The sequence below is a fragment of the Eptatretus burgeri genome, chromosome 5 (assembly GCF_056783735.1).
Source record: "Eptatretus burgeri isolate ZD-2024b chromosome 5, Ebu_testis_v1, whole genome shotgun sequence".
In the NCBI taxonomy this organism is placed as follows: domain Eukaryota; kingdom Metazoa; phylum Chordata; class Myxini; order Myxiniformes; family Myxinidae; genus Eptatretus; species Eptatretus burgeri.
Genome location: NC_140965.1, coordinates 39,802,874 through 39,812,873, shown reverse-complemented (window position 1 = coordinate 39,812,873; position 10,000 = coordinate 39,802,874). Strand labels below are relative to the sequence as shown.

At 45.5% G+C, this 10,000-nt stretch overlaps 1 protein-coding gene across 1 annotated transcript in view; it reads right to left on the bottom strand.

Annotated features, from left to right (window-relative positions):
* GDF7 (growth differentiation factor 7) overlaps positions 1–10,000 on the bottom strand; it is a 66,387-nt gene that overhangs the window by 36,382 nt on the left and 20,005 nt on the right. The window lies entirely within an intron of this gene.

The window sequence follows — 10,000 nt, the reverse complement described above, 5'->3', positions numbered from 1 at the left end:
AAGAGAGAAATATAATGACGCTAAATATGTCGACTCATTCTCAAGAATCAGAAAATATTCTGTACCGGAGCACGTTGAAAAGATTCAATGGCACAAATTCTGCTATAGTGACTTTACTCACGCACAAAAAATAGACAGACTGAAGTCAAGGATTCAGCCACAATCTGTGACTTACGCAGAAGAGATACCCACAACATCAGGTTCCTCAGAGAAATACCATGTCCCAAAGTCACTAAGATCCGCGCACAGCGCTATGGATTGGTCAAAATGCGCTTTCTGCCAGACTGACATTCCTGGAAAAGCTGGTGTCCTGACAAATGTTGAATTTGATCACACATCATCCAGGATGCTTAGTTTGGCCCAATTTGACCCCACCATGCGTCACAGGTTTGCAGGTGTTTCAGACTTGATGGCAGCTGAAGGTAAATATCACCTCAAGTGTTTTTTTTTTTTTGTATACCTTGGTCGAGGCTCGTATGAGAGCTAACACACAACTCACAGCAAGGAGGCATGAGACAAGAGGGGCGGGAGTGGAAGGGACAAAACAGTGGGGAACAGACACATTAGGTGAACTGTGGAAGGGAGAGGGATGGGGATGGGACGGGGAACATGGCGAAGAGAAGATGGACATTTCAGGGACTTTCAGGAAGGAAAGTAGGAGAAATGAAGGAAGTGGGCTTGGGTGGATTATCGGGGGTAGAAAAGATCGAGGATTTGGATGGGGGAAGATAAGAGGTGGTGGTGAACAGCTGTTTTGAAAGCCTGGAGGGAAGAATGGGAAAGAATAGAGTGAGGAAGTTTATTCCAAAGGCGGGAAAAAAGAGGAATGAAAGAGTGAAGATGAGCAGTGATTCGTGATTTTGGTAGTTTTACCAGAAGGGGGTTGTTGGCGGACCTTGAGCGCCCTGTGGAAATGTGGTGGGGACAAATCGCAGAGAGAGCAGGGGGGGCAAGGCTGGAGAGGAGTCGGTAGAAGACAGAAAGACCACTGACCAACCTGCGGTGATTGAGTGAGAGGCCCAAAGACTCAGCTTCATTGCGGGAGATGCGGATGATCTTAAATGCCCTGGTTTCGACAGCGTGAAGCCGAGAAAGGTGGGAGGCAGGAGCACCAGCCCAGAGGGGAGAGCAGTACTCCATCAGGCTACGGACAAAAGCTTTGTAAGTGGTCAGGAGCTCAAGAGGGCCTAGGAAGGACTTAGCACGACGGAGGATTCCCAGTCGGCGACTGGCTTTTGAGGCAAGGTTGGAAATGTGACTTTCCCAGGAAAGGTCATGGCAGATAGTGAGACCTAGAAGCTTGAAAGAAAAGACTTCTTCCAGAGGATTGTTGAGAAAGTGGATGGGGGGTTTTGTAAACGGTCCTTTCGAAGAGACATAGTGAGAGTGTGAGATTTGTCTGGATTGAAAGACATGTTCCACGTGTTGGACCAGTTTGTGATTTTATCCAGATCTGCAGTGAGTGAAGAAGCTGCTGCTTGCCGGTCTGAGGGATGACAGATGGTACGGCAGAGGGTGGAGTCGTCGGCAAAGAGAAATAGAGGATTTTCCAGAGAGTCCGAGAGATCATTGATGAAAACCAGAAAAAGAACAGGGCCCAGAACGCTACCTTGAGGAACTCCGGCCTGCACAGGAAGAGGGGATGAAAGAACTCCATTTAGGGCCACACGTTGACTGCGACAGGAGAGGAAGTCTGCGAGCCATGAGTGGAGATGGCCTTGAATACCATGGGAAGAGAGTTTGGTGAGTAGGGCAGGGTGCCAGACTGTGTCAAAAGCACGTGATATGTCCAGGGATACGGCTCGGATTTCCTGTCTGGCATTGAGGACCTCCATCCATTGATGGGAGAGCAGAAGCAGCATATCCAGGGTAGAGTGACCTGGTCTGAAACCAAATTGATGATTGGAAATCAAGCCATTGGAGAAGAGGAAGGATTTCATATCTGAGGCGATGATGGATTCCATCACCTTGCTGATGATTGGGAGAAGGCTGATTGGTCTGTAGTTATAGGGATCTGTTTTTGCACCTTTTTTATGCAGGGCAGTGATGTTAGCAGATTTCCAAGCAGATGGCAGATGACCTTGGGCAAATGAGAGGGTGAATAGAACAGAGAGAGGGTGAGCAAGAGCAGAAGAGCAGGCTTTGAGGACACGTGGGCTGATGCCGTCTGGACCGGTTGCAGAATCTGACTCGAGGTTTGAAAGCAAGCTCTCCACCTTGTCAGGAGAAAAGGATACAGAATCCAGGGACAGTTGGGTGCGACTGGATAAAGTGGGTAGAGATAGTGATGGGTTTAGGACACAAGATTTAGCTGCAAACACCGAGTTTAGACATTCAGCTTTATCACGTGTGGAATCAGCAGTGCGGCCATTTGAGGTAAGGGAGGGGATGGAGGGGGAACATACACCAAAAACAGATTTGATTAAACGCCACCAGGATTTTGAGGAGGGAGAGAGGTTTGAGAGTTCAGACTTGAGATGAGAAAGATGTTGTTTTCTGGCTCTCCTGAGGGTAGATACACACTTGTTCCGAGCTTTGTGGAAAGAACTGAGATTGCCCTCAGTTGGGTTTGCTTTCCATGAGGCAAAGGCAAGTTGTTTCAGGACAACTGCCTCGCCACAAGCTTCAGTAAACCAAGGGCGGGAGGAAGGGTAAGACAACTGAACACGAGAGGGGATAAATCTGTGCATGAGGGAGAGCAAGTTTCTTTGAAAGAATTCCCAGGATGAGTTGATGTTTGAGAAAGTAGTGATAGGAGACCAGTCTGTAAGTTTGATGGCTGCTCGGAGACCCTGCCAGTCGGCTTGAGTGAAATGCCAGACTCGACGGCGGTGAGGTGGTTCTCTGATAACAGCCAGAGAGATGTCCACTTTAACAAGGACGTGGTCAGAAGAACCAATTGGAGCGAAGGAAGAGCAGCAGATATTGTCAGGGAAATTTGTCAAAATCAGATCCAGAAGAGATGGAGTACCATTGGTTGAGATCCGGGTCGGGAAGTTGACCGATTGAGTCAGTCCCAATGAGTCGCAGAAAGCTTTTGCTGAGGTGCCATGGCAGGTGAGAGAGGTACCCACACCTAGCCAACTGGCGTGATGACAATTGAAGTCACCACATAAGAGGAAGAGAGAGTTTGGATGAGAAGATAGAAGATGGTCCATGTTTTCGGATAGTGAGGTGTAGATGGAGTCATCACTGTTCGGTGGACGGTACAGTACACATATAAACATGAGGTGGGAGTGGAGGGGAAGCCGAAGCCAGAGGTATTCCTGGGGGTGTGGGGGAGTGAGAGCAGTGCATGGAGAGTGAGGAATAGAGTCTTTGATGAAGAGAGCAACACCTCCACCAGGACGAGGCTCAGGTCTGTCATACCGTAAGAGGGAGTAGCCAGGGAGAGATACTTGGGAGTCAGACACGTCTTGGGAGACAATGAAGAAGCGGATGAGACAGATACCAAGAACAAAGTTCTGAGCATCTGCCAAGACATTATTCATGTGGCTTCAGGAGGCAAAAAACTGACCCCCAAACACCTGGGCCTTGGCCTTGCTCTTCACCAGGCTACACGCTCAAAAGAGCTTGTCAATCTTTTTCATGCAGCTGCACACATAGTTGGGTATGATACAGTGAGGCGCATTGACACAGCAATTACCAATGATGTTATACAATGCTTCCGAGATAATGGAAATGTCATGATCCCAAGGAACTTTCTCAACATCCCAACTACCACAGGATATTTGAGATATTCTAATGACAACATTGACATAATTGAGGAGACGCTGACTGGGTCTGGCACTTTTCATGCAAGTCAGTGCGTGGCCCTCAGACGCAAGGGAGAACAAGAGCCAGTGATGGACATTCAGATTAAACCTGGCCGCTCCAAAGTTCTCAGTGCCCCTCCTGAATGGATGAATGCAGGGACACCCAAAAAGCAACACTACATTCCCATTGACTCCATCAATATTCCAGATTCGCAGAGGGAGTCACTTCTGGCATTTCATGCAGTGACAGGTTCAGACAGCACAAGCCAGTTTGCTGGAATTGCGAAGCGCTCTGCATGGGCTGTCTTTCAAAACAACTCCCACCTGTTGAATAACCTAGGCAAAGAGGAAATTCCTGATGAGAGTGTGATTGCAGATGCTGAGTCATTTGTCTGCAGGCTTTATGACCCTCATGGCCAAGATAACTCAATTCAGCGAGTAAGATGTGATCTGTTTCTCAGTCTGACCAAAGCTATTGAGAATCTGCCTCCAACTCGCGATGCTCTGATTCTACACATCAAGCGAGCGCACTACCAGACTTTTGTGTGGAGAAGAGCCTTGGAATCTGAACCACATCTACCTGCACCTGAGAACTGTGGGTGGGAACAGGTCGTCAAAGATGGCAACGAGACATTTCAGCCGCGACTCATGACTGCACAGCCTATTACTGCTTACTGTGTAGAACTGATGACATGCAAATGCCGTGGGTCATGCTCAACTCGACGGTGCAAATGTACACGGAATGGACTGCCTTGCACGAAAGCATGTGGATGCAAAGCCCTTTGTAGGAACCCGTTCAGTGTACAAGCCGATCAATAGCTCTGAAAATTGTACTTGGGTGTTCTCACAACACTTTTCTCTTCTGCAAAGCAACGTAATTTTGTGTTAGAAAGAATCTGACAGCTGTTGAAATAACCTTTGACTGACTGTAAACCCATCTCCATCAATAGTGCTAAACATTTTCTTTTTCACATTTGTTGCTCGTATGTGCATTTTCAATTTCGTCTTTAAGTTGTCAATTATGTGAAAAGTTGTGATCCAGTACAAAAATAAAGCACAAAATAGTGTTCCTCGTATCAGATTACATAGTATTTCACAATCATGACAAATTTCTGGCTAGTACAATTTGCAGTAAGAAAAAGACTAAATCTGATGGCAGCCATTTTGATTGCTGTCATGGCGGCCATAATATTCAGATGCAGACTTGGCAACAAGTGGAACTAGACTTGGTCATGCCTAGACTCTTCAAAAACACCAGTTGCACCATTCTAACATGAAATCAGCAGCGAACCTATTTTCTAGGCTAGCTACAGATTTTGGCTTCTAGACTAGATAGCTCACCTTCCATTGTTTAAATGTTTTGAAATCGATTGGATGCGCTGCGGATCGATTTAATAGTTAGGGAAAGAAACGTTATTTGCCTCTTCTGCGAAGAGGAAGAAGAACCCTGCGGTGATGTCAACAACTCCGTCCCACCCGTGGTTGAGCGGGGGGGTGGATCATGAGGGCATGAGTCACGCCAGATGTGGGGGAGGGGTGCAAAGGATAAAGAGGACATCTTTTCTTTGTTCAAAAAAAGAGTCCCATGGGAGTCCCGTGGCAGAGTTCGTGAAGAGTCCCATTCTGAGTCCGTGTGCAGAGTTCGTGTGCTGAGTCCCGTGGGAGGAGTAAGCTTTTTTGCTTTGGAGAGAGCAGTCATTCAGCCGTCGGGTCTTGCTTGGCTTGCTTGGTTTGAGGTCTTTGGAAGCTTTTTGCTTCGGCTGGCTCAGTGAGGTTCGGCTGCTGCTTTGTTTTGGAAGGAACTCGAGCCGGTTGTTCGGCTCGAGCTGCGAGTGGATGCTTCTTCCTCTTCTTCCTCTTCCTCTTGGTTCGTGGAGCTTTTTGTTCTCCATTTTGTTTCCCGGCTTGGTGCGACGCATCGGCCTCTTCTTGGAGTTGGATCCTCGGGGACGCGACGATCGACAGGAAGGATCGGCGCCTCATCTCACCGGCACGTGTTGAGAAGTGTGGCAGGATTCGCGGGAGCTCGGGAAGGGTCGCGGCGATTGGATCCAGCTCGCTCTCGCTGGAGCCCGGGTCCGGACAAGTTGAAGACCACACGAGGTGGAAAGGTTCGAGTCAAGCTCTGAGTTTCAGCTCACCTGTCCTCCGAGCTGGAGCTCGTGATTAAAGGCCTCAGCCACCATTTCTTGTGTGTGTGTGCGTACGTGTGTCCGTGGGCCCGTCTAATAAGTAGGAACTGCTGTTAAATGTAAATGACTGTACATCATAAGTAGACGGTTGTAGTTCTTTTGTCGTGCTTTTGTTGCTTGTATAATTGCAGACGTGTTTTGCCTTATTTAATTGCATACGTGTTTTATTATAACAAATGTCCTCGTGTGAATGTAAACCTGCTCGTTGCGTCCATTCCCTCATTGACTGAACATTTCGTGTGTTGGGAGTTAGAAAGCCGTTGGTTTGCCGTAATAGGGGGACATTTGGACCGACGGTTCTTGGCGATTACTTGGGTGTGTGTGTGCGTGTGTGTCCGTGGGCCGTCTGATAAGTAGTGAAATGTATCAGTGTTTTTGCCTGTATTTACGTCAATAATAGTAATAATCGGTTTAACCCTGCTTCTCGCATGCTTTCCCTTCATTTCCCCATTACTTTTCAATAAATATCCCCATTTGTTGAAAGTTTCAGCTAGTTCGTGTCCATTCCTTCATTGGCTGAGCATGCTACATGTTTGAGAATTGGTAAAAGCTGTTACGGCCCTCAGGGGACTTTGGACCGACTGTTCTTGGCGATTAAACCACTCGGAATCGCACACGGAACGAGCGCGCTAAGCGGCTCGTTTTTGTACGAGTTCCGTCGAGGGTGAATTTCCCCAGTCGATTCCCCGCGTGGATACATAGGTATACGTATAGAAATTTGGCTATTCACACTATTCCACGCGGGTGACCTGTTGGCGATCTTCGGTCCAGTCAGGACCCGTTGGCTCCCGAATTCTCCGGAGTGACGACCGAAATTCCGGGCGATCGGTCGAGCAGACGCTACTGCTCCATCTCGCGGTCATGCTCGTGGCCGACATCCGGCCCCGCAACAATATATATATATATATATATATATATATATATATATATATATATATATATATATATATATATATATATATATATATATATATTCTTCTTTCGGCTGCTCCTGTTAGGGGTCGCCACAGCGGATCATCCGTCTCCATTTCGCTCTATCCTCCACATCTTCCATTGACAGTCCAACATATATATATATATATATATATATATATATATATATATATATATATATATATATATATATATATATATATATATATATTTGTTAAAAAAGCCTGGTGTTGGCGCAGTGGTTGGGGCAGCGGCTTGGGATCCAAAAGGTCCTGAGTTCAAGCCCCGTTGGGCCACTGAATTAATACGCCAGGGGGTTGACTCAGCCTGTCATCCTTCTGAGGTCGGCGAAATGAGTACCAGTATACTGGGCCGGTGTATACCCCGGTTAAAATAGGTGTACCATATCCCTGTGTCGTAAGAGGCGACCAGGGTTGCGTCAGGAAGGGCATCCGGCGTAAAACATGTGCCAAATCACTATGCGGATCATACGGATGATCCACTGTGGCGACCCCGAAAGGGAGCAGCCGAAAGAAGAAGAAGATATATGTATATATATATATATATATTGTTACGAATCTGGAAGCCATGAGCAGTGAGCACTCAACATACAGATCCTATAAAACAGTTATATCGGTAAAGGCCCTGTCACACCTTGACGATTTAGCCAGCGTATGCCTGACGTATGCAAAATTTGGCTTAAACGCTGGCACATGTCGAATACATTATGGGTAAGTTTGTATACATTAAGAGCACGCTGGCATACGTCGTAGTACACTGGCTTTTTTCGGAGTACGCTGGCATACGTCTTTGTATGCTGGCATACGTCGTAGTACGCCGAGGTGTTAAACAAATTTTCCATGCTTTAAATTTTTCGACGTATGCCAGCATATGACTCACACGTTCCGCATACGCTTGGCCATAAGTTGTAGGCACGTTACGCGATCGTTGACACACGTCGACACACATTACTTGTAAGTTACTCATAAGTCGAAACACGTCGAGGTAATGTTTAACGTACCCGAAACTTATTTCTAACCTATGAGTAACGTGTTGTAGGCACGTTACGCGATCGTTGACACGCGTCGACACACGTTACTTGTGCGTTACTCATACGTCGAAACACGTCATGGTGATGGTTAGCATCAGTGTTCCAGACTCCCTGGTTTTGTTTTTTTTTCTCGGCGTAACGGTGATGTTGACACTTCGATTTCTAGTGCGGTTATGATATAATATAATGAATAGGCTGCCGCTCAACGATTCAAATCATAACCGCACTAGAAATCGAAGTGTCAACATCACCGTCATACCGAAAAGAAGAAGAAAAAAAAAAAAACAAACAAAAAAAAACAGGGAGTCTGGAACACTGATGCTAACCATTAAGTCGACGCGTTTCAACATATGAGTAACGTACAAGTAACGTGTGTCGACGTGTGTCAACGATCGTGTAACGTGCCTACAACTTATGCCAGCATATGCAGAACGTGTGTCATACGCCGAGTACGTCGATAAATTTTCAACATGCTGAAAATTTCTCGACGTACGACGACGTATGCCAGCGTACTACGACGTATGCCAGCGTGCTCTTAACGTATTCAAAACTTACCCATAACGTATTTGACGTGTGCCAGCTTGGTTCAGCAAATTTTTCATACGTCGGCATACGCTGGCTAAAACGTCAAGGTGTGACAGCGGCTTCACACTTCGATGTCTAGTGCGGTTATGACTTGAATTGTCGAGCCGCAGCCTATTAATAGCCTACGCCACGTGATCGTCGGTGATACGCTGCCGCGCTATGCATAACTCGCCATGTGTTATGCTCGGCAACTCGCCATGTGGATCTCTAGGTATTTTGAAGATTGGCAAATAACCCTGTACTACGTGGTGGAATTATTGACGATTCACGGTCTGGTAAGGGACCCGTACCCTCAGAGTTTTCCGCAAGGTACGATCTAGATTCCATGTGTTCGGTAGAGTCGACCCAACTGCTCCACCTTGCGGTCGTGCTCGCAGCCGATACCCGGCTCTACAACAATGTGTACATATATATGTATATGTATGTATATGTACATATATATATATATATATATATATATATATATGTACATGTATGTATATACATACACATATATATATATATATATGTACATGTATGTATATACATACACATATATATATATGTACATGTATGTATATACATACATATATATATATATATATATATATATATATATATATATGTATATGTATGTATATACATACATATATATATATATATATATATATATATATATATATATATATATATATATGTACATGTATGTATATACATACACATATATATATATGTACATGTATGTATATATATATATATATATATGTACATGTATGTATATACATACACATTATATATATATATATATATATATATATATATATATGTACATGTATGTATATACATACACATTATATATATATATATATATATATATATATATATATATATATATATATATATATATATATATATATATATATTTTTGTTGTGGTTGACGAAATTTGCAAACCACCATTCAGGTCCCGTAGGTGAGATATATCTGTAAGTATATGTGTAGTTACGCCCAAACCCGTTGTTTAGAGGGAATAAATGTCATTCATTCGGGCTGCGACCCTTTTAGATAGCCGTTTTTCTTTTACTATCTTTATTTTGGACCAGCCGCCATTACTACCACCACAACCACCACCAACCACGTCTCAACAGCCATCACACAACAACCACCAACCGCAACGCCGCTTCACAACAGCCACGACCCTTGCCGTCACATCTCGCTCTCGCAACCATCGCATCACCGCCATTCCCGCGCCGCTTGTGGGCACCGATCCTGGACTCGTACAGGGCGCGCACCGAGCAGCGGGTGCAAAAACACCAGCCTTTCCGAGAAATCGGATCAAGAATCATTCACGCCCACTTTTCCTCTGTCCAATGGGGAGCCAGCCAGAGGTGAAGGGTCGAAGGTGAAGGAGCGAAGCCCCGGGGGCTATAAAGGGCCGCGTTCGCTCGCCGAAAAGGCAGTTGTTGAGGGAGTTTCTGAATCGGGAGAGAAAAAGAGTTTCTGAATC